This window comes from Cyanistes caeruleus, chromosome 5 (assembly GCF_971803275.1).
Source record: "Cyanistes caeruleus chromosome 5, bCyaCae1.hap1.1, whole genome shotgun sequence".
Classification (NCBI taxonomy): domain Eukaryota; kingdom Metazoa; phylum Chordata; class Aves; order Passeriformes; family Paridae; genus Cyanistes; species Cyanistes caeruleus.
Window position 1 is genome coordinate 38,424,145 of NC_141705.1, and position 18,807 is coordinate 38,442,951.

The 18,807-nt window shown below is 35.9% G+C and overlaps 1 long non-coding RNA gene across 1 annotated transcript in view; it reads right to left on the bottom strand.

The window, feature by feature from the left end:
• Window positions 1–2,389: 2,389 nt before the first annotated feature.
• The window catches only part of LOC147653052 (uncharacterized), a 40,129-nt gene continuing 23,711 nt past the window's right edge, over window positions 2,390–18,807 (bottom strand). The window contains exons 6-8 of the long non-coding RNA XR_015287042.1: window positions 15,570–15,663; window positions 8,838–9,034; window positions 2,390–4,279 (exon numbers count right to left, since the gene is read on the bottom strand). This is a non-coding gene — a long non-coding RNA (uncharacterized LOC147653052). The remainder of the gene's footprint in view (window positions 4,280–8,837; window positions 9,035–15,569; window positions 15,664–18,807) is intronic.

An 18,807-nucleotide genomic window follows, 5' to 3' on the forward strand; every position in this document is an offset into this window, starting at 1 on the left:
GGCACTGGGAAACATGTGTGACACCCATGGTGACTCGTGACTTAAGGTTGTGCTTTAGGATGGGGGACCCATGCTTGCACAGAAGAGCGAGCATGGTTTCATTAACGCCTCTCTCTTCCCATACGTTCTGTCCCATAATTTCACTCCCCTGGCTCACCTGTTGGGTCGCAGCTGATCAGGTGATTGTGGGCCCAGACGTGGTTCTGTCACTGCCACGATCGGTTCCGGGGGCACACTGACTGCAGCCAGTTAGGCCAGTCCTTTTCCTTACATGGTGAGCACCAATTATTGGCGATGGAGAGAGACAGGGACAGCTGACTCAGTGGTCAGAATCCAATCTTACTGTGGGCTACACAAGTTTATACACCATTCTAGGAAAGCTAGTAATTTTTTACTACAATGATTCAGTTAAACATTATATAAACACACAAACAAACATTCATATTTCAACATTGATTCAATTTTCTTGCAATCTTCAAAGCTCTGCTTTTTCCTGCCAAGGCATCTTGACTATCAGATCACTTATGCTAATTGAATCCAAGGGACTTTCTGACTTCACCATACAAGTGGGTTTAATGATTGTTTCTAATTATCCTTTGCCATGGATCTCTACTGCTTTAACAGGATACCAACCTTCTTTGTAGAGATGGTATCCTCATACATAAGAAAGGATCCTGTTAACCATGGTTAACAATGGCTTGAGAACACTCAATGACGTAGATTCAAACTTAAATGGAGAAACGGTGCATTAAAAAAATAATATGCTGCAGATTTCTCCATTTAAGTTTGAATCTACGTCATTGAGTATTCTCAAGCTATTGTTAGCCATGATGATCCACAGCTCTTCTGTAAAGATTGCACAAAGTTCAAGAGCAAGTGTTTAGCAAGGAAGCATACAGACTTCACAGAAAGGAAAAAATACCAATGCAAAAGCTTTAAACGTACAAAAATCAGGATTATGAAAAAAACCCCATGGTTGTCTACAAAGGGGAAATGACAGAATGTTTATAAACAATGAAAAGACCCCAAAGGTTTCTTCATTTGAAAGTTGAACTAGAAAACTGCAGACAGAAATTGAAAGTTAATTCAGTATCTGACTAAAATGTTGGTAAGGAATGGGCAGGAAAGTGATGCCCACTTCAACCATAAAACTGAACTTCTTTTTCTTGAAGAATGTCTATAAAGACATCTGACAACATTGGAGCAAGAGTCTGAGATCTACAAACATTCAGCCAAAGAACAGGAAAAAGATGCTCATGTGTCAGTAGCCTGGCATGCAAAATCAGAGAATACCTTCAAAATGTAGTGCCATGGCAGTGCATCATCTGAATGATGAAAAACACATTTGAATGCATTTCTTACTGAGAAACAGCACATCATGTTATCTGAACTGCTTAAGGCAAGTCAGACTTCATGTTTGTATTTCAAACTAGATTCACTACTTGACATTTTTGTATTTAAGCTGTTTAGAACTTGGAACGCATTACAGAATACTGTGATAAAAAGCTTAAGGTTTGTTGTCAAAATTAATTGCTTCCATGTATCTGTTTCTGCTTGACTCATAAATGGACTAAAAATACTTTGACTATCCAGCTTACTTAAATGAAAAGATATAAAATTATCTATCCAATAACATGTGGCTACCTCTTCATTTTGAAAACAACCTAAAACTCACATTTTTTTTCCATTTATTTATTTAATCCCAGGTTACCCTGCTCTTTTAGTGGGCAAAAGAATAGTTTCATGTATGAAACAAAGTGGGAGTGTCACACTGTATTTGTAAAACCGTGCTTCTGATTTGCCTGAGAGTTTAAGAAATGTTATTTTAAGCATCTAAAGTCCTAATGCAATGGTTCTATCTATGATGAAAAGTGCTTACCAGTTTATTAAAAAAGGTATTCTGCAACACTGCTTATAATGTTTATAATATCTCAACCATGCATTTAACTGGCTTTTTTTGTGTTTTTTTGTTGTGGTTTTGCTTGGTTTTTGTTTGGTCATGTTTTTATATATAAATACATATAGTAGTATGTAGGCAACTCTACCTAGATTATAGAATATATTTTTCTCATGGCAGTCAACAAAGTGTTTTGAAAACTTCTACACCATTTTAGTATTCAAAACAAAGAAAATAGCTCTTTCAGTACTGGCATTATGCAAAAAGTCATAAAATGTGAAGTTGCTTTGTGGTGAGAGCCACATAGACAGTAGAGTCTGTTATCAAATAGTTTTAAATTCCTACCAATGGCCTTGATTCTGCACATATACAAATACTCACAGGTGTGAGATCAACATAAGCATAAATAATTTGAAGGACTGAAACCTAGCATTTACGAATTATTATGTAGATCTTATTTTGTGGATTTTTTAAAATGGAAGATATGAGACATGTCACTTTTTCTTATTTTATTGTGCTGAAATATCAATGATGTACATTGAAGTACAAATTCTCAAGAAAGAGTTTTTAAAAAATTGTCTAAAAGTGGTTTAGACATTTGTTGAGTAAATGAAAGAAGATTATAGTAGTTTAGGGCTGTCAGAACCTATGTTGTCTAGACAATAAGCTTAAACTGAAAGGCAAAAATTGGGAAATAACTAAGCTCCAAATATGTAAAGACATATGCATATGCCTAATATTACTAATTGACCAGCTGACTGGTTTATTTGCATATACAAAATTAAATACATGACTGCTTTAAGGAATTGATCATTAATAGATAATACTCCACTGTGAATCATTTTCCACTGACAAACTGGAGAGCTTCAGTGTCAAAAATTGATCTTTCCTTTTCCTTTTTCATTTGATTAGTTAAAATATAATATTCCTTCAGACAAATTAAAAATTTGACAATTAATTCTCAATCAAAATATGTGGCTTTTGAATTTCAGATGTGGAGAGACACCAATCTTTTAATATGTACTTTTGTAAAGATACTGAAAAACATTGAAGGTATTAGAAGGTATGACCTTCTATGATATCTTCATATTACCTACCCAGAGAGCATTTCAATCAGTCTTTAATAATATTTTCCAAAATGTTAACTGTGTCAAGCTGTCAGGTAAGGGTTAGGCATTGCTCCTGATTTCAGAAGGTATTGTGCCACTAAAATGCACAGTAATTTAATTAATGAAAGAACTCATATGGCTGTCATACAAAATGATAAACACTAGTACATGTTCTACCAACCATATTCACTTAGATAGCTCTCTCTGTGTCAAATAATTTTGCTATTAATTAATTCAAAAACCTTTTAAAAGCTGATTGAAAAGGTATCCCTTGAACTTCAGTTTATCTTTCTGTATTTGCTTATTTGTTCTCTCACACAATTTTCATCTTTATGTCTTTTATTCCTCTCTCAGGTTTCCCATTATTCACTGTTTTTATCTGCTCTTTTTCCCACACAGTGTTTTCTTTCCTTACATTCTTCATTTCATAACATCCCTGTTTTAGATGTATTTGGAATGTGACAATGACTATGCACATTACTTACTTCTAAACTCCTCCCCTCACACCATCCCAATCTTTCTCCAGAGCCCAGAAAATAGCAGGTCTGTCTCCCCATAACAAAAAAGCATCGAAGACACAGTCTTCTTCAACAGCTCTTCCCTCCACAGCTAACCTGTCATCCTCCTTGGGACCAGTTTTGTGCATCAACCTCTGTGATTTAACTGTAAGAAAATAAAACCTGAGGCGTCTCTACTTACACCAGTTCAGCACTGTATTATCCCAAAACAGACTCCTGAGCTACAAATCTATGGATTTTCCCCAAAGGGCTTCTTGTTTCTCCTTGAAGCTCTATGTCATCATGCAGGAATAATGAACTTTATGCTGCTGGCTAAGGGACAAATGACACTTCATTGGGTTGCTTAGTTCAGTGAACAGGACAACTCTGCACAAACACGCAGGATCCAAGATGCAATACCCAATGAAAGGCAATGTTTGTGTTGCCCTCAGGCATGCCCTTGAGGCCAAAAGCCATCCAGTACATGTGTTTTTGACCAAATTGGAGAAACCTCCAGATCCATTGGGAGTTCACAAACAGCATGCTTAGCTCATATAAACAGGTGTTCTTGCTCGGGATATTGTAAATTCTTCTGTATCTCACATAAGTCCCCTTACTTGGTATATAAGTTCCTAAAGTTCCTATCCCATGAAGCTTCTCTCATTACTTACTTTGCACACCTCATTTAAAGGTTTTCACTGCAGTCCTGTGGTGACAATTCCAGTGCTGCTGACAGATGCATGTTGAGCCTGGTGAGGTATGAAAACTGTCACCACCTACGATCAAGAGACAAGAAGTGATATTAGCTATAGTCCTCTCAATGGTGTTTAACTATATTAACTATACCAGTTAATAACTGTCTTTGTCTGTGATTCTTCTCTTTACCTCTTCTCTCCTCTTCTGGATGTTTACCTGCCTGGGTGATACAGCAAAACTGTGCGTGATTAGATCTGAGTGCCATAAAAACAGTGAAGTTGTGGAAAGTCTTAGCTGGGACCCCAACCCATGCAACCTCCTGAGCATTAATTCAGAAGCTGCAGCTGCACTTATTCTCTTGCTCTAGCCTGAGCTATGGTGGAGGTATGCTGTGCCTGGCATTGCATTTTTCCTTGCCTTCCTGACTTGTCATTCTGGCTTGGCCTCAGGCGTATCTCCTCACTACAGACTTTCCCCTTCATCATTGGGCTGTTAGCTGAATCTGGTTATTGAACCCTTTCCTTGGGGTACTGTGAGGAGAGACTTCAACCTGAGGGTGAGGGCACTGCCTTTCCAGCCTGGCTGTTACCATTGGCTTCTGGCTTGCACTCCCTAATAGAGCAGTTTGCTCTGTTTCCTAACATAATCCTTCAGGGTAAGAAACCTACTCTTTGGTGCCCTGAGACAGGCATTGTTTTATCTGTAGAGGTAGTGACTTCCTTCAATCTATTCCAGTATTCATGTGCTCCATCCATCCTTTGAAGCATGAGCATCAGAGTACAAGGCAGGAGGTAGATGTATAAAGCCATCATTCATCCTGCCTGCTGTAACTGGAAGGCCTCAGGCAGGTATTCCCAATCCCACACACGTTCAGGTGTTAGATCCTTGTAGCTATCCAGTATCTGTCATACGGGTACTTGGCTGTATGCAGGAATGGTTTTTTCTCTCACATTGGGTCTCAGACCAGAGACTCGGTCCTGTTGCAGGTTCTTTGCGATGTTGTGAGGACATTTGCTGGGTCACTTCAATCAAAGCATGAGCTTACTCCAAGGACAGAATTAATTGCTGTACTGACTACAGGATGGCATTTTGGGCTCCTTAACGACAGGCCAACCCAGCGGTATCTTCAGCATCATGATCTATTGAAGTCCCTGGAAACCTGGGAGTGGCTGACTCTCTGAGGTCATCAGGAACAGTTTCACCAGGAGCAGATGCTGTAATAAACTTACATGCAATATCTAGTTTTGCTTTGACCAGTACTGTTAGAGGAAATAGACGCAGGACCCATAAGGAAGAAACAAATGTGGAATCAGAGATTGAGCAGTAATGATGCCAGATGATTTATTTCAGCACATATTATTTAGGAACTTACTGTTTCAAAATTTCCTTTAATTTTTAGGTTTATGACAATGAAATTTGGAAATAGATGGAAATAAGTCAGTTTTAAGAAGTCCTAAAAAACATTTTCCATCTTTCATTTGTGCAGATTGTTTCCAGTATATTATGATTCTAGTTTCTAACATATTCTTCAGTATTTTAAATTGAACTGGAGGTGAAATAAAAAAGAAACCTATTATTCACTTAGATACTACCATTAGCATAAGAGCTATTATATCTCGCTACTTCCAATGGATATATAAAAAATACCGTTCCTGATACAACTGAAACCTTTGATCCTTTGACAGAGAATGGAGCTATTATTTACATAAATGTAACAGTTCAGAAAGCAGAAGAAAATTGATTTTTCCGCAATGTACCATGCACATTAGAATTATCAAGGAGTTTTCAAAAGAAAAAAAACAAGAATAGAAATTCAAAGAAAGAAAAGCCTCCTCACACCATATTTCCAACCATGCACTAGCAGGTGCATGTATAGATATACACATACATTTCAGAATTGCCTTATTGCATTTGTATAGGAAAGGCAAAAACCGCTGCTGGAAACAATGAAAGAAAAATAATTTCACACAGGGCAGGTTTTTTTCAATTTGCTTTAAATGAACAAGTCCGAGGCAAAATATATTAACTTGGAACTCATTTATTCCCCCTCATCTTTATATTTGAGATTATCATAATAAACTGAATGAAGAAATAAGCTCCTTTTTAAAATTAGTGATTATGAGAGCTTGCCAGTGAATGTGATATTGCATGAGTTGTGGCAATCTATGTTAGGGCTATATACACTTGCCAATGGGGTATGACAGTCTCAGAAAGGGCTGTAAGAAAAGCAGGGTATCACGCTAAGAAAATAACTTACCATTCATGAATGGAGACATAACCACAAGGGCAAACAACCTAGGGATTGCTAAATTATGAGCCTATGCCTGAAAATTCAAATACTAAAATGCAGCTGCCAGGTATAATGTACAGAAATGTTTCACTCAGTCTCAATCTTCTGTTGCAAAGCACGTCTCCCTATGTCAAGCATGGGTTTACATATCTTGCCTGATTAAAGATGCATTTAATTACCTTCTGAAATGGTATCAAGGAGAAGTATAAAATTACAGAGAAACACTTGAAAAGCTGTATAATTTCAGAAACTAACCATTTAACAAAGCAAAAACATTGATTTGTAAGTGTGCCATTTGTAACTTCAAATACATTTTCAAGCTTTTCTCTTCTTTGGAGCAATAGCCCTGTTTCTTTTTTCAGGTAACAGGTGTATTACACCTGTTTTCAGGTATAAAATACTTTCTTTTGGCATAAACTTAATTAGCTTTTGTTTTATTTTGTATTTGGTTAAAAATATAAAGAGACAGTACTTGAAAACTGCTTGAGACAATACTAACAAGTGTAAAAAAAGATGTATTTGTCTTAAGTGATTAATACTTAGCATGTAGGTATAAGATTTAACAGAGTCCTTTTCAGATGTAGTAATGCATCTAGACTTGAAAGGGTTGTGCAGTAATATAGCCAGTATTCCTTAATTATGTTTTTTACTGTGGGATCCAATGTTGCATTTCAGCTAGGGACCTCTTACGGTCACTTTTATATTCTAAGGACAAAAGTTATTTACTGAATTGAAAAGATAAATTCTTTATTGCATGTATTTCCCTCACAATCTGAAGTGCAAATCTAGCCATGCTCTGTCTTCAACTGACACACTAAAAGTTCTCTGTTTTACCTCCCACTCCCTAGACTTCCCTAGTTAATTTCCCGTGCCAAGAAAGAAATAACCAAAAAGAGCAATGACTTAATTGTGATACTCCAAAATTATAAGCCCTCAGATTTGAAGATTCTTTCTTAAAAATTCTGAAAACTGCTCAAGACTGAAGATATTTCTGGAGAAATGTATATCTTCGTCATGTAAATTCATTCAAGCAGAAAAAAATGAGCATCATCAGGGAACCTGGGGGTTTAAAAGTATACCAAGAGGTATATCAATTGTCTTAATTACTTACAACTGTAACACAGTTGACATGCTAGGTCGGAGAAAAAGTCTGTCTAATGAAAGATACAGTTTTCAGCAGTGGTCAAAACAGATGTTTAAAAACACCAGGGTAAGAAATTGCAAGCCTTCATGAATCTTTCCTATGACACCTTGCCAGGTGCCCTGACTATCACTGGCACTGTGCTGAGGAGTATGCTAAAGATAAATCTACTCTTTAGGTTAAAATCCAAGGTATAAACTTACTGCTGTCCTTGGAGAAGTGGCATTCCTTGCATTGGAAAAAGAAATGCTTCCTCCTACTTCTAGTCCACCAAGACTCTGGGGTACTTTTTACTGATATTATATATTAGTATTTTGGTGGTAGACAGGAACTTGATTTATCCATGATCTGAACAGATGCAAGTTTTCTTTGGTATACCAAGAGAAGACCAAAAGCCTACTGAGAAGGAAGGCACATTGGCACAGGATCAATGCCAAAATATCTGCATTTGCATGACTCCCTGATGTATTGGACTGTGAACAGTGACTGTGGCTTGGCTGTAAAATGCCAAGATGCACTTTTCTGTTTGATTTAAAGAGAAATTCTGAATTTCCTATTTCTGTAGAAATCTTTGAAGGCAAGTTGGGGGATGGGGCTTCAGGCTCCTGGGACAAGAGTATTTTCTTACTAAAATACAAGGGCATAAAGCCAAAGGCGTCCAGGAGGTATCAGCAAAATTTAATCATTTGGCCAGGAGATTAACAACAGAAAAAGATGGCATTGTGTTTTAGAGAGGAAAATTTCCACTAATATTCTTCCTAGACAACAAAAATGTATAGCTTACCCAAGGAAATCAAGAAATCTGTGGCAATATCTGGAAAGTAGTCAAGATTTTATGTCAAGTTTCTGGGTTTAATAGCAGACAGTCCTCTGCATCTTATTCAGTGTGAATGAAATATTCTTTAAAATTTAAATCCTCAGAAACCTTAAAAATGTTATTATTTTATTTACAGTTAATTAAATGCCCTTTATACTGAATTATTGAAACATTATCAAGCAATTGATTAAAATGTAGCTTCATCTAGTAATGAGATTTCAGATTATATGGAAAGTGATAATATTTTCATTTGTCTTTTCTTGTCTCTGCCAAACTACCAAAGATGCAGCACAATGAGAGAAGCAGTGTGACAGGGGAGTCCTTAACTGTGGCCCGTATGTAGGAGGTGGAAATAGCCGGAAAGATATTGGTTTGGTGACAAACACTTACTTTGGAGTGGAGCACAGCAAAGAAGTCAGGTTGTGAATTCTTAACCTTTCGTGATGCAGCCTTTGTCTGGGGGAGCAAAGCAGCAGTTCTGTGCTTCGGGCAGAGCCAGAGTTGAGTCCAAAGCCAGCAAAGTCCATCTGTCATATCTACAACAGACTGGCCAAGTTTGTAGCACAGATTTACACCGTGGGCTATGACTGTGAAGAAATACAGAATTACAGTAAATTTCACTGGTTTAAATTGCAGCTTTCTTAAATAGAATTACCAAATTAAATAGACATACCAAATTTGTTTAGGTTTTTTTTTTCATGGTGGGAAACATATATACAGATGTAATCAAGTCTCATTGGAAAATCTGCAAAAGTAGAATTAGATTGGAATATGATTCCCACCTTTATCTGCTTGGCTATAGAATCATGTTGATTGTTACTCAGTTTCTGCCCTAGTAAATCTCAGAATTTATTTCTGCATAATGACACAATTTTAAAAGAGGAATAGGGATAGTACTAGTCCCTCTCTTAGGACCAGTTTCAGAATAAATAGTATAACTCTGTGGAGATGAGAAATGTGGTTGAAATTTTTATAAAAGAGCAATTGATAAATCAACTCACAGCAATAAGTACTTCACTGAGGAGCCAAGGGAGTTTGCCTATTTCTCTTCCATTTCAGTTTCTAAAGGAAAGGTTACTCTTGCCTCCCTAAATCAGCAGAGTTTAAGGAAAACCTTACTGCAGTCTTAAAATCTTACCTCCACCCTAGAAAGCAGTAATTTAAAGTCAGACTGTCATTAGCAGCTCCTACTGACAAGCTGAAGGGCCCATAAAAAGCCAAATTTTGCTAATTTTAGGTAGCCCCTCACTCAGTCTAAAGCCCCATGCACTGAGTGACATTGATAACAAGGAATTCAGAATTAATCACCCTGTGTTCCAACACCTGTGTGTGACAGAGTGCCTCTTTGAATCTACCCTAGTCCTGAGCTATATTGGAATGATGAACATTTTCGATCATCAGCTATGCAATTATTAAGGATGGTTTATTTAAATATAATTTTAAGCAAATTCTGAGAAGATAGCTTTAAATAGTCAATCTTCTTTTCCACTGCAACACACGTACATTAATTTATGTTATTTATAATTCTATAAAATTAGTCTGTTATAACCATATATTAAGAAAATAATTGATTCAGTAAAATTCTATCTCATCACTTGTTTTTTTCACAAATTAAGAAAGAATTAATTAATTTTTATTAAAGTCATTACACTATTTATGGGTATTATTACTTTTCATAATATTTTTCCTGACATTTTAATTTCTTAATTTTTCACATAATTTGTGCTTATCTTTATTCAGGAGAGGTATTTCCATAACTGAACTCACCACCCACATGCAGTCCAAATCTCATATTTTATGTGTTTATCGCAGCAAATACTCTACAAAAGACTCTGACTTGTCTAACATACTTTAATTTCTTGTTCTTTTAAAAATTATACTTCAAAAATGTTGTTATTACGATTTTCCTTAGCCTGATTTTGCTGTCTATTCTTATAGCACCTGAAATATTGTACAAATATGTTTCCATCTCACATCCATGTAATTTTCAGTCCCCAGTTCCCCATTTCTATCTGTTCCTGGCAATTAATTTCCTACATCTGATTTACTGTCAATCATTTCTGCTTCACACCTGCCTGTTTCATTCTAGATGGCATTCCTGGGTATCTCTAATACTCTTCTTTCTTATGATTGCTAATGAAGTCTAGACTTCTCTAAAGGAGAAGATGAGAAAATGGAAGAAATTATATTCAAGCTCTGTTAGAAGCTGCTACCATTCAAGAAGACAGATGCAGAAAGGTACTACAAACAGCATCAAAGAGTTTTAAGGCCACATGGACTGAAAGAACAACCACATTTTTTCTCTGCATTTATCAGCCTAATTTTTCTCCAGATTTTTTCTTTTTTGCATCTGTTCTACCCCATGTGATCACCTGCCCTTCTGTCCTTCCTTATGAGTCTATATTCTATTTCTGTACTTACTTTCCACATCCTTCAGTATTGTAAGGTTATTTTTCTACTCTCTTTGTCACTAGCAGACTTTTTCAGAGAATAGGATGGTTTGGATTGGACAGTATCTAAAAGATCATCTAGTTTAAGGATAGCACACTTTCAGCATGTTGTACATCTCAGCATCTTATGACCGACCTTCCTGTGCCCTTCTTTCTCTGTCAATGGCTCAGTACTAGCCACTGTCTTCCATTTTTTATAGCTAGCCCCTCTCCAAAAAAATTCATGAAAACCCTCTTCATTAACAGGCTCCTTGGGCTCAATGCCATGGCTGAAACTCTCAGCTTTGGTCAGCCAAAGGAACATCAACCATCCATCAACTGTGAGCAGGCATTTCCCTCAGCAGTAAGTTCACTGTCCTGTCACAAAATGCAGACTCTGTCTAAAAAGTCCAAACAAGCTCTGCCGTCATAGAGACTGTCACTTTATTCACTTTGGAAGAAAAAAAAATGAGGCTCTATCTGCATCCAGGAGAAGATTCAAGTATGTTATTTTTTTTAACTGAGGTGTTGGGGTTTTTCCCCCTAAGGCAGGATTTTCCCTTTATTTAAGCTGTTGACTACCATATCCCACTAAGTCTATGATCAAAGCTGGGAATTCTGTTTATTGTCACATGAACTACACTGAGCTTGACAGAGATTTTGTCAAAATCTGACAGACTCTGCAATGGAAATTATTACACACTGTGAACAGAGAAATCTAGCATGGCACTAGGGAACAACAGAAATAAAAAAAACATACAAGGCTTCAACTGAAATGCATAAACCATCCCACTCTAACCATTAGACTGCTTCACCTTTGATTTCAGCATGCATGTTGTTTGTGGAGTGCAGCTGGGGGACACACCTCACCTGCAGCTCACCTCTGGTGACTTCAATCTGGAAATGCATTCCAGATGCACACCAGCTAATGGCGCAAAATTAAATCACAAAAACTATGTATTCCAAATTATAGGATTAAAGTTTCAGCTTTAATCTATCTTTCTATCTATAGCTCTATATCTACAAAGGCAAAAAACTTAACTATTTCCTAAAGTTTTAACATCTTTCTTGATGCCATTACAAGCTTTAGTGAAAATGCAGAAAAAGCAAAGTGAAGGCAATGCTTTTGTTGGTCTTAACACACTGTTATACAAACCATTATTTGGTCTACAAACCTCCAATTGAGTCAAGTCTGTTAAAACTATATTTTTTTATTAAAATATGTTAAAGAATATATTTTATATGTAAAAACTAATATTGTTCTGTAGAAATTATGTGGCCCCTAGTCTGAATTTAGCTGAAGTTTTAAGCAATACTGTAAAAGAAACAATGGTGATTGGGAGAAAAAAAGGGAAAAAAGGGGAAAAACCCCCCACATTATTTTTTTCCTCATTGAACTCCATGTGTTTTATTAATTTCAGCAGAAACAGGATTATAGTAATATATAGGAGGGAAAAAGGTTTGTCCCTTTGGTCAGGTACAAAAGGAGTCACAAATCTGAACAGCTATTGCATTAACATTTTTTTCTGACATTATTGAGTGTCATTTATGCCTTATGCCAAAAACCGTTCCAAGGGTGCTTCCCCAGGGCAGGCGTATTAGCCCATACAAACACACATATACCATCCTTCATAGTTCTACATTTTCACGTGGAGTTACAGAGTGTTTTGTAAGCTTGCTGCCTCAGGTGCACTGAGTTGAAGTTACTTTCTCCAGGAAAAATACATAAAATAATGAATGTGTTCTGAGGGCAGAGTCCTATCAGGATTTTGGAGAGATCTAAAGGAAAAGGAAGCAGCTGCACCACAACAATCACAAAGCATTTCTCAGAGTGTGATTACAGCTTTCCAAATGTGTCAAAGAAATAGTCAATGTCATCGATGGAAATGCAAGGAAGAAGTACAATGGCAAAGGAAAAATGTGCTTGGTGTCATCAAAGGGATTTAGGTGAAGCTTATGGGAGAGCACAAAGGAGAAGATGCAGGCAGCTGGGCTGACAAAGAGAAAGCTAAGGGAATGTGCTCACCAATAAACTAGAAGGATAAAAGGACTGGAGTTTTACTGAGAAATAGCCATGAGACCATAGAGTTGAAATCAAAGCTAACAGAAAACAGATAAAACCTCTGATAGAGAAAGGAAATCCTAAAGGCCTCCATCTATTCAAATGTCACACTGGGGATGGTGGAGGTAACAGGAGTAATGCTTCTTTCTCACATACAGACTCCAGACTAAAATCAGAGGTATCTTCATAGACAAGAAAGCTTAATTTATTTATGAAAAGCTAGTACTGTGTTAAGACAGAATATTATTACTAAGAGGCCTAAATTGTTGGTGATTTCATTGTACCTACATGTAGAAAATAGAAGATAATCCTCCTCTAATGGTAGGTGAGTGGCAGAAGCATGGAAAGCAGACAGCAGTAGCAGCTACTACTACAAATTTTCACAGGCTTTGGCTTTCATAAAAGCAATAACAAAATGCTAACTTCATTAATGTTTGATTTCCTAAATGAGAATATTTATCAGATTTTCAGTACAAAGCCAGCCTGCTCAGAGAACATCCAATTACAATCTTGAAACCAAAGAGATGAGATGTATAAAGTAAATGGGGGAAAAACCCCACCCCAAAATAACCTCTTGGGCTTTCACTAGACACAGACTTTTTCATGATTTAACTCTGATTTGTATTAATAGCAAGAGAGCAATCAATGCTAGTATATGAATCTTGTAGAGCTAATTGTTTGCAGTAATCTTAAAGATTTTATCACAAAATTTTGAGCAACAATAAATGCCTTTTGTTGCTTGTTATATGTTAATATGCAGCTGAACTATTTAAGAACCTCATATAGTCATTACAATTACACTTCATTTCCATGAACACTCTCCCAAGTATTTAAACTGAAAAAAAAGACAACACATGAAATATAACAGATGAATATTTTTTCTTTTTTTGAGTATTGTGTTAGTTAAGAATGATCTTCTTGAAATATTTAGAATATCTTGCAAATCAGCATATGACAAACTATCCTCCAAAGTCTGCAAAAAGCACTTGGATTTCAGTTCAGGTTTACTCTAAGTGGTGCAGATTTGAAAAGGCCCAAGACACTGAGTTCGAAGACAGATAATGTCATTTCTTTTCTTGAAAGAGTCTATCACCAGTTCACATTGCAAGCAAATATTACAAGTTTTACATCTTTTCACAGATGCCTTCCTTAATATCCATGCAGCTGTTAAAGCCTTTTCCTGAGGCTTTGTGCCTTTTGATATTTCAATCACACTTTAAGAAATGAAACTGTTACTTCTCCCACAGTAAAAGTCTTGCATCTTTCAAGGCATCTATGCAATAGACTGGATTTGTACAGAGAAAGAATCAGCAGCTGGATTTGTTCTGGTGAGACAAGTACATTTAGAGGTTGAGATCAGAGATTTGATTCACAGCTAGCTGATTTAGATAGGTTTCCAGTCCAGAAATAAGAAGGATGGGTATTGGCTGCCTACCAACTTAAAAATCCATGAATGGACGGTCATTGGGGTGGGCCATAAATACAGGTGGCTGTCCTTTTAGCAATTTTGCAAAAATACTTGTGCTGATGTGAAGGAGGGCAGAAAGTCACTTTGCTCTGTTCTTCTGCCAGTGTGGCTGCCAGTCACATCTAGTCCTGCCTGGCAGGAGGCACCATCAAGCTGCAGATATGGAGGTAAAACATACAGACATAAGCCCTGAAATACATGCACACATTTTCTGATATTCATTCAACTGGCTGGCTTTTTAAAGTCAGTATTATAAATGTTAATGAAGTACAAGTCTTCCAGCAAAGAAAACATATTTTTTTGTTTTTATATGTATAAAGCCTAGAGACAGCAGCATGATTTAGTGGCCATCACTGTGTCTTTCTTTAACTAATAATATTGAAATAATATTGACTCTCTTTAGTATAATCTTGCAGTCACATATAATTCTGTTAATGCTGAGAGTCATATGACCATATCACTCCTGGAAAAATAAAGGTATGCTCACTCTAATAAGATTTATTCTTTGGCCTGCTCTGACATAGTAAGTGTTGTGGTTGTACAGAAAAGCTCAAGGTTGCAAATTCTGTGCAGATGACCACTGCCCGTGGCATTCAGCCTGTTCTCACAGCTTGTTTGGAATAAGGATGGGATGCATGGGAATACTGTTTCTATTAGTAGTGCCTGTCTCTCGCTCTTTTCTCACCCAATAACAAGACAGGGGTCACAGTGGTAGGACAGTGGTGATGCCCTAAATTAGTTAGAGTATATGTGATTCAAGCTGAGCCTTCTATTTTACTGTATAAGACAGGGAAATTAATGCATGATATTTTAGTTATTCAAATTACAGTTATTTGATTAAAATTATAATCACTCCTTAAGTGTACCAATAAGAGTGGAAGTGAACATAATGGCAAATAGCTTGAACAAAAATAAAATCTGTACACATGAAGAGACAGTAAAAAATGTTTACAATTAAAATCACATGAAAAGGCAGCTGAATTTCAGGAAGTCTGAATATGACTTATTACAGAAAGTTTGACATTGGAACATGTTTTTTCATCCAACAATCAGCATCCATAATGCACATAGTTATTTAAGTTCATATGAGTTTAAGAAAAGAATCACATTGCTATTTTAAAATTAGCTAAACTATGTAGAAAACCTTTATTTTGTGTTTTTACCTTCAGAAGTGGCTGGGGAAAAAAACTGGCACAGGTTTCATGATTTTCAGAGATGTGGTTAGCTCCAGGGGATGTCTTTGTAAAATATGAGGCCCTGTGAATGGGATAAACCTCAGATAAGGATTTACATTAAGAAAAGGCAGATGCAATATTTAGAGATTTGTGATGGAACAGCTAACATGGATATAGTTAAAAACAAGCTACAATGTACCTGTGCTAAGGGATCTGTTAATTCACAATTAATATATTTTATTCCTTACCATCAGAAAAAAATGCATACTTATTTGAAGAGCAGCATAATTTCCTTTATAGGCCATGCAATATTTTTTCAAACACAAAGGATTGAAAAGCTAGGTTTTGTTATTTAAAAGAGCTATCACTTTCTCCCTTTCCCATAGGTTTTTTTCTGCATCAGCTGTGTACAACTTCAAGATTACATATGTACCTTCTTGATTTGCAGGAGAAAATTTGTCAGGAAGAAGACACGCTGTGTCCTTCCTCTTCATATGTAAATTTGCTGTAATTCCATAATTTACTATCATCACATCTGGCATAACAACCAAAACTACCTTCCCACAGAACATCTGACAAGAGACAGTTACACTAGGTAGTGGAAAAAAAAAAAAGAGTGCAAAAACCTCCCTGCCAGAAAAGATGAAGAAATTTCATTTCTGCTGTGTATAATTCAAAGTATGCCAATGTGCACAATCATTTAGAAGACAGTGTTCTGGATGCTAAACATAGTTACACATGAAATTGAAATTTAAAATATAAACAGAATTGATGTTTAAATAGGAGTTAATTCAAGGTGAAAATACCTTCTTGAAAACTAAGATGTACAAACAAAGAGGCCTAATCTGACAAAAAGATTAATTACAAACACATGTAATAAAGAATTTTTTCCCCATGTTTTGTTAGAACGCAAACACTGTGGTGGACTTGGCAAAAAAACAAAACTGGCCAGAAAGATGGAAATTTGAGAAGCTCAACTACCAGTAACCTGTCAGCAAAGACATACAAGAATATTCTAAACAAAACCAATGAAATATTGGTTTCTTTATAGTGAGGGTTTATTAGGGGTGGTGTTATAACATTGTTACAGTGATAGCTGTATAACTACTCTTAAACTGAAGGATGTACTCTTAAACTCAGAGAAATTGGTGATTTTATTCTATGGCACTTGGCAAAACAAAACCACAAGTATTACATAATAAATGCAAATACTTTTCTTCTTGAGTGGCAAAAAACAATGATTACATAACCGAATACAGAAAGTAAAGGATGTGTCACAGTAAGTCTTAAAGCCTTTATAGACTGTAAGGTAACAGAATGAAACATTTTAAGGAAACAAACAGATTCTGTGATAAAAGTAACTGTCCCATGTGAACTATCTGAAATGTGAAATCTGATCTGACACAACATTTTGAGCCAAGAATGTGTTAGCTCTTGCATGAAAATATGTTCTTTTTCCTTTTCCAAGCTGAACCTTCATCTAAGGATTACTTAAGATCATAAGAATACAAAAAATCATAGGCATAATGCATCTGTACACAAGCATGATTCTGTTGTCCTCTAAAGATGACAAATACAATTACTCATGCGTACTAGCATTTCCAGAATCATTAATTCTGCACCATTTGGGGGTATTTTTCCAATTTCTGTCTCCTTAAATGATTTTAAAGGCCATTTAAAATGGATCTTGGTTACTCAGATTCAAAACTGAGTCTCAAAATTTTCAGGCATTAACCTCTCCATGGTAAAGATTTTCAGATTTTCCCATATTGAGACACCGGTCTCAAGTGCCGATCACTAAGGTACCTAGCTTGTATACAAAAGTCAGAAGCCTCAGAGGAATGCTGCCTGCCTGTCTTTTCTCCTCCATCTGTTACAGTTCTCACACAGCATGGGGAAGACAGGCATTTAGCTCTGTTTTCTGGGTAGTGAAGTTCAAACTTAATTACTTTTTTACAGCAGGATAATGAAGCTCAAACACCACTCAGACTATATCTCCTGCCATAGTATCTCAGTACTTTTAGGTCTCTCCTAATCCTGTGAAAACCAAACCCTTGATTTCCTAATGTAGTATGGCATCTATATAAAGGTTTTCAGTTTGATTTCATAGTTAATATCAGTTTACAATAAATAATACATAACTGTCTTTTAATTACATGCTTATACCCTTGTGCTATGTTTCAAGTTTGACTCACAAAACAGAAAGCCCCTTAGAACACCCTCAGCGCAACTGACGCAAATAAGCAACTCTTTAATGAGGAGATTTTACTAGTTATTTCTACTAGTCAGCAAGTTTATTTCAGGCACAGTTTGATTACATGAAAAATAAAAGTGGTTCTGACCATGAATTAAGATTTCCAGTTCATATCTATGGCATAATTTTGCTATCCTCACTAGCACTAAGCATTCTTCATCCTACTAGTAGTCTCACTGAATATTATTCATATGTTCACATCTGAAGGTAAAACTGACTCTACATAAAAGTTCATAGAGAATGATCTATTTACTCCATACCCTGAAAGCTATATGAAGAAGTTCAAAAATAGCTGCTATTAATTGAAAGGGAAAAGTAGATTGTATTTTATAATATCAACTGCCTTGGTGTTTTTAACTTTGAAATACTAATTTTAAAATTGTGCAAGGTAATACAAGTTCCAGTCTTTCATTCTGTATTGACAGAAACTACAAAAAGGTTATAGGAGGTACAATGGTCTATCAAAGTTGATTCCCAACAGCCTTAGAAAAACCCCAAGGCTACATAGAGGAAATGCAAATATAGATGAGAAAATACAACCCAGATTAGTTCTGAGATCTATTTTTTAAGCCCCAGGAAAAGATATATTATTCTAAAAGTAATTTTTTTCAAACTAATTTCCAATGAATAAAAAAGTGAACTAAATAAAATTGCCTGTATGTTTTAACATTAAAAAACCCCACCAAACTTAGAAAGGACATAAAATCTCACCAAACTTATAAAGGACATAAAATGTCAGCAGTAGAATCGAACTATTTGAATACATGGAAGACAATTTGATGTTAGGATGTGATTCAGCATACTTAGCTAACTATAATGCATTTCTCAATTTTGATTCTCATTTTGGTAATACATATTGTATTTAAGATCTTAGTTTTTAATGAAGTTGTTTTAAATAAAATATTAATTCCTCAGGGAATCATATTTTTATATTGGAATGTAGGTTTAAATTAAAGTCAAATATTAACTGAA